Source organism: Eutrema salsugineum, unplaced genomic scaffold (genome assembly GCF_000478725.1).
Source record: "Eutrema salsugineum unplaced genomic scaffold, Eutsalg1_0 scaffold_6, whole genome shotgun sequence".
Lineage (NCBI taxonomy): Eukaryota > Viridiplantae > Streptophyta > Magnoliopsida > Brassicales > Brassicaceae > Eutrema > Eutrema salsugineum.
In genome coordinates, this window is record NW_006256547.1 from 11,213,554 (window position 1) to 11,219,978 (window position 6,425).

At 40.0% G+C, this 6,425-nt stretch overlaps 1 non-coding gene across 1 annotated transcript; it reads left to right on the forward strand.

Moving 5' to 3' along the window:
- The first annotated feature begins 6,174 nt into the window (after positions 1–6,174).
- On the forward strand, positions 6,175–6,282 carry LOC112083751. Its single transcript, XR_002897880.1, has one exon. It is a non-coding gene; the product is annotated as a small nucleolar RNA R71 (small nucleolar RNA).
- Positions 6,283–6,425: the final 143 nt, after the last annotated feature.

The window sequence follows — 6,425 nt, forward strand, 5'->3', positions numbered from 1 at the left end:
CTGACTAGTAGGTTTCCACTCTGGCCCTGGAAAAGAAGAGATGCATTATGTTTAAGACTCGTCAGCATTCACAAATCGCCCATAGGTAGGTTTCCACTCCTATGTTTGTTTTGCTCTCCCAAACTAGACACCGGATGAACACTTTCGTGTCACCAAGCATCTGGATCAGATTGTAGTTCATGACGATACTCTCATGCAGTAAAAACGAATTCAGAAGAAAAAGTTCTAAGATTCGGCTCAATAGCCAATAGAATCCTCACCGAACATATAAATCCCCATCAAAAATCCCTTAGACCCAAAAATAAAACTACTCAGACATGATAAACAAAATAAAAAACATAGTATTAAAAAGTAGAATAGAAACCGAAATTGAAAAAGAAAGAACAAGGGTTCAAGAGACAAATCTCTCTCTCCCTAAAACCTAAAAACAAAGCTTAAAGTAAAATTTCTGTAAAGTATTTCGTCTCTCTTCTTCTCCTTTAAAAAACGACTTAAATGACATGTATTTATAGTCTCCAATACTCTCTGGTGTCTAGGGTTCCGGAATTGAGGCTGGGAAAATGATACGGGCTTCAGAAATGGGCCTTCGGGCTCGGAGTTGGCTGGCCGTGGTCGGGATCAGTGCGACCGCGGGAAACAGGTGGCTGGCCGCAGTCGCGGCGGTTGTGACCGCGGGAAATGCTCTGTTGGCCGCAGGTGGAAACGCTTGCCGGCTACTTTACGGGACATCTTGCTCTTCACGTATCTTTTGATTGAACCGTTGGATTGCCAAGCTGTAAATTGTGCTGGAAAGCTGATACTTCCATCTTTAAGATCTCCAAATTTGAGCTGGATCAGACGGTGAGAAGGCCTTCAATCGGGGGTGAACTTCTGACGGTTTGACTCTGAGCTGAAATCTATTTTTCTATTTATTTTGTTAAGCTTTCCCCTAAGTTACCTGAAAAGAGTCTTGGAACTACAAATACTCGAAAACCGTAATAAAAGTACTTAAAAGCAATTAAAACATAGAAAAAGTATTTCAAAACGATCCATAAAAGTGGTCAAAATACGGTGTTATCAGAGTCCTGAATGTATGATTCGTTTCCCTGATCTAATGCTTTAATGAGAAAATTAAGTCAAAATTAGGTCCAAATAAAATGAGCTAATATATCCTGTCAGAAAGAATCTCCATGAATAGAAGTCCTATGGTGGGATTTCGTAATGCAAGTATTCTAGCTACCGCCTAGTCTAGGCCTAAATCACAAAAAGAGCAAAAAAAAAAAAAAACGAGGAAATAGCGTAGAAGCACACTGGTCTAATTCATCATAGTATTGTTTATTGTGTTCCTGGTTTGAAAACTTTTTTGAAAAACATTTTGAAAACGATTTTTGAAAAATTTTATGAAAAACTTATTGAAATATTTTGTGTCCAAAACAAACTCAAAACAAAAGTTCTAAAAGCTTAAGACGAGAATTGAAAAGAAGAACTTTATCGTTAGGAGCAAAAGTTCTATGAATAATCTTCTTATCATGATATGCTTTAGTCTTCTCCTTGTAGATCTTCGAGTTTTCATAGGCATTGTGTCGGATTTCTTCTAACTCGTGAAGTTGAAGTAGTCTTCTTTCTCCAGCTGTTTTCATGTTCATGTTCATCTCCTTGATAGCCCATTGCGCCTTATGCTCGAGTTCTACTGGAAGGTGGTATGCTTTTCCATAAACTAGATTGAATGGTGTTGTTCCCAATGGTGTCTTGAATGCTGTTCGATATGCCCATAATGCATCGTCAAGCTTGGTAGACCAATCCTTGCGATGAACTGCAGTAGTTTTCTGCAAAATCGACTTGATTTCTCTGTTTGAGATTTCTACTTGACCGCTGGTTTGGGGATGGTATGGAGAAGCAACTTTATGCGTAACTCCATTCTTTCTAAGACGATTCTCGAAAACTCTGTTGATGAAGTGCGATCCTCCGTCGCTTATCACAATTTTAGGAACTTCAAAACGCGGAAATATAACAGATTTAAACAGCTTCATGACAACTTTCGCATCATTGGTGGGACTAGCGACTGCTTCAACCCACTTAGAGATGTAGTCTACTGCTACTAAGATGTATTGGTTTCCAAAAGAAGTAGGAAAGGGTCCCATAAAATCTATTCCCCAGACTTCAAAAATTTCGACTTCGAGAATAAAATTTTGAGGCATCTCATTCCTTTTGCTTATATTGCCCATCCTTTGGCATTTATCGCATCGCGATATATAAGCTTGAGTATCTTTGAACAAAGTAGGCCACCAAAAACCTGCTTGTAAGATCTTTGAAGCGGTTTTGAAGGTTGCGAAATGTCCTGCGTAAGACGAGCTATGGCATCCGAATAAAATTCCTTCCATCTCTTCTTCGGCCACGCATCTTCGGAATAACCCATCAGCACATCTCTTATAGAGATAGGGTTCATCCCAAAGATAATGTCTTATGTCTTTCAGGAACTTTTTATTCCTATACCCAAAATATTGTGGGGGCTCTACATCAGCTGCTAAGTAATTCGCTATGTGCCTAAACCATGGGGTGTTGAAAGCATATGCTCGTCGCATGAGTTGACGCGGTGGTGCGGTATTGGCATTGGTGGGGGTAGTATCTATTGCATAGATGTTTTCTTCTGGCAAACTATCATTTAAGGGCAATCTTTCTTCAACTCGAATTCGAGAAAGATGGTCCGCAACTCCATTATCTGCTCCTTTCCGATCTCGAATTTCGATATCGAATTCTTGCAGTAGGAGGATCCATCTTATCAACCAAGGTTTAGCGTCTTTCTTAGACATTAAATACTTGATTGCAGCATAATCAGTATGAACTATGACCTTAGATCCTACGAGATAAGAACGGAATTTCTCAAATGCAAATACGACAGCTAGAAGTTCTTTCTCTGTTGTAGCATAATTGCATTGAGCTTCGTCTAGAGTTCTGCTTGCGTAGTAGATTACGTGCAGTTTCTTATCTTTTCGTTGGCCAAGCACTGCTCCGACTGCATAGTCACTTGCATCGCACATGATTTCGAATGGGAGTTCCCAATCAGATGCTTGAACGACAGGAGCGGAAACAAGGGCTTCTTTGATCTTATGAAACGCGGCTAAGCACTCATCATCGAACTCGAAGTTCGTTTCCTTGCAAAGCAAACGCATCAGAGGTCTAGCTATTTGAGAAAAATCTTTTATGAAGCGCCTATAGAATCCTGCGTGTCCTAAGAAACTACGGATGCCTTTTACGTTTGTGGGAGGTTGTAGGCTGGTCATGACTTCGATTTTAGCTTTGTCAACTTCAATACCTTTTCCCGAAATTCTGTGCCCAAGCACGATTCCGTCTCGTACCATGAAGTTACATTTTTCCCAATTTAATACTAAGTGCTTATCTTCACATCTTTGCAGAACTTTACCAAGGTTGCCTAGGCACTTTTCAAAAGAATATCCATAGACAGAGAAATCGTTCATGAACACTTCCATGAAATCCTCAATATATCTGTAAAGATCGACATCATGCACCGCTGGAAGGTAGCAGGTGCATTACACAATCCAAAAGGCATACATCGGTAAGCGAACGTGCCGTATGGACAAGTGAATGTCGTTTTTTCTTGATCCTCCGGGCGAATAGGAATTTGGAAAAATCCGGAGTATCCATCAAGGAAGCAATAGTAAGGGTGATTAGCTAACCTTTCTAGCATTTGATCTTAGAGGGAAGTAGGAAATGATATTTCCTAGTTGCTGCGTTCAGTTTCCGGTAATCGATGCACATACGATGTCCAGTTACTGTTCTTGTAGCGATCATTTCATCTTTATCATTTTTAATGCCAGTGACTCCTCCTTTCTTTGGAACAACATGAACTGGGCTAACCCAAGTGCTATCTGAGATAGGAAAGATGATTCCAGCTTCTAAAAGCTTCATAATCTCCTTCTTGACAACATCCATGAGATTAGGATTCAGTCTCCTTTGACTTTCGATTGAGTTTTTAGCATTATCCTCTAGATTTATCTTGTGCATACAAAGATCTGGAGAGATTCCAGGTATGTCATCAAGTGAATATCCTAAGGCTTTCTATGCTTTCTCAGCTCAGTCAACAGCATTGTGGTTTCTTCTTCTGTCAAACCAGAGTTTATTTTGACAGGATAAGTAGAATTTGGTTCAAGGAAAGCGTACTTAAGTCCGACAGGAAGAGGTTTAAGCTCGACCTTAGGGGCTTTAAGCTCGCTCCAAGGATCATTAATTGCTGCAGCAGTGTCTTTAGGAGGTGTAGTAATGTTTGTTTGGTCCTTAAGATCTAGATAGTTTAGAGGTTTCCTATAAGTTTCGGACTTATCAAGCATATGTGCGCATTCACTTGAAATTTCTTCAAGGAAATTGCGTTCGTCTTTTGCGGGTGAAAGCGTGACACTTAAAGGGTCGTCTAGAAGCAGATCTTCATAGACTTCCTCAATAATTCCGTCTAACTCATCAACCCAACAAATTTTGCCATCCAAAGTTGGTTTATCAAAACTTTTGTTCATGTCAAATTGCATAACTAGGCCGGCTAGATGAAGGTCAATTTTTCCTTCAGGAACACTGATTATGGCTCCGGCTGTAGATAGGAATGGTCTTCCAAGAATAAGTGGATCCTTAGGTTCTCTTTCTAGTTCTAGAACTACGAAATCGGTTGGTATGGAACATTTTTCGATTTCTACAGGAACATCAATTAGGATACCTACAGGTTGTCTAACAGAACGATCAGGTAATACTAAGGAAATTTAAGTGGGCTTGAAAGTGTGGTGTCTTAAACGTTTTGCTACTGAAAGAGGCATCATGTTTATGCTAGATCCTAAATCACAGAGGGCACGTTCAAAAGCTACATCATTGATGGTGCATGAAAGTACAAAGCTTCCAGGATCGTTTTTCTTTTCAGGGATTCGGCTTTGCAGGATAGAACTACATTCATGGGTTATCATCATAACGCCTTCTTCAAGAGTTAAAGAATTTGTTAGAATACCCTTCATGTATTTTTTTAAAGCGGAAATCATAGCACAAGCTTCTACGAAAGGTAATCTCACATTTAGTTGATCGATTAACTCTTTCAGCTTAGCTTTTTCTTTCTCTTTCTTAGGGGCTCTTAAGGATCTAGGATATGGAGGTTTAGGTTTATAGACACGAGTTGGTGGAGGTGGGATTGGGTCTTCTCCGAGAACTTCCCGGGATGAATCTTCTCTTACTTCTTCTCCATCCTTCTCTCCTACCACTTCTCTTTCAATGTCTCCAATCGTGATTCTTTCTCTTTCTTTCTCCTTTTCCTTACCCTTTTCCTCATCTTCGGGATCTTTAGGAAATTCAGGCTCTTTGTAAGCTAATCCACTCCTAAGTGTGATAGCTTTCACATGATTGGAGGGATCTGCTTCGCTTGAGCTTTCGAAAGAATTTTCACTTGGCTCCTCTTCAGAATTTTCTATGTTTTTAGAATTAGTTTTGATCATCAGGCTAAGGAGGGTGGAAAATTTTTCATTGAAATCTTCTTGCATCGTTTTTAGTTCAGATCTAAGATCACTAATCTCTTGAGACCTAGATTTGTCAAGCTCTAGAATTATTTTGTTCAGGTTTTCAGCTTCAGAAGAGGGAAAACTAGGATATGAAATAGGATTAGATTGAATACCCAAGATTGGTTTGGAAGGTGGTTTCCAGTCAAGTTCGGAAGACGGTTTCCCACGGTCAGAATGTTCGCAACCGCGGTGAAACAGGTCTTGGCCGCGGTCAGCATCATCACGACCGCGGTGAAAGCATGGTTTGCCGCGGTCCGGATGAATGGACCCGCGGTGATCAAAAACGAATGGAAAATCTTGAATTTGGTAGACTTCTGCAGTGTTAACCATCCCTTGATCATAAGAATCCATTGGGTTGTCCCAACCATCAAAGTTACACGTATTGTGTGCCTTATTTGGTTGTTGCAATCCAAGATGACTCATTATGTGATGGAGACACTTTATAACTTCCGAAATTTCTTCTTTCTTCTCAGGAAGTGCAGAATTACCAAAGGTTACTTGATTTCGGATGCTGTTTGCGAAATTGTTAATGAAAACGTGAGCATCTTCTACAGATCTAGTTGAGAAATCTCCATTACTTGCTGTGTCGAAAGAGTGTCGTAACTCTGGAGTAATACTGCGATAGAAGATACCCAGCAGGTATTCCTCGGTATATCCATGGTGTGGACAATCTCTTTGGTATTCCCTAAATCTTTCCCAAGTATCTAAAAGATCTTCATCTTCTTTTTGTTTATAAGTTCTTATCTTGTTCCTTAAGAGATTTGAACGATTTATAGTGTAAAAACGATTTAGGAAAGCAGTTCTACACGCTGCCCACGTTTTTAGTAAAGCAGGTGGCAGAGATTTTAGCCAATTGCTGGCATTGTCTCTCAAAGAGAATGGGAAAAGACTACACTTGTGGTA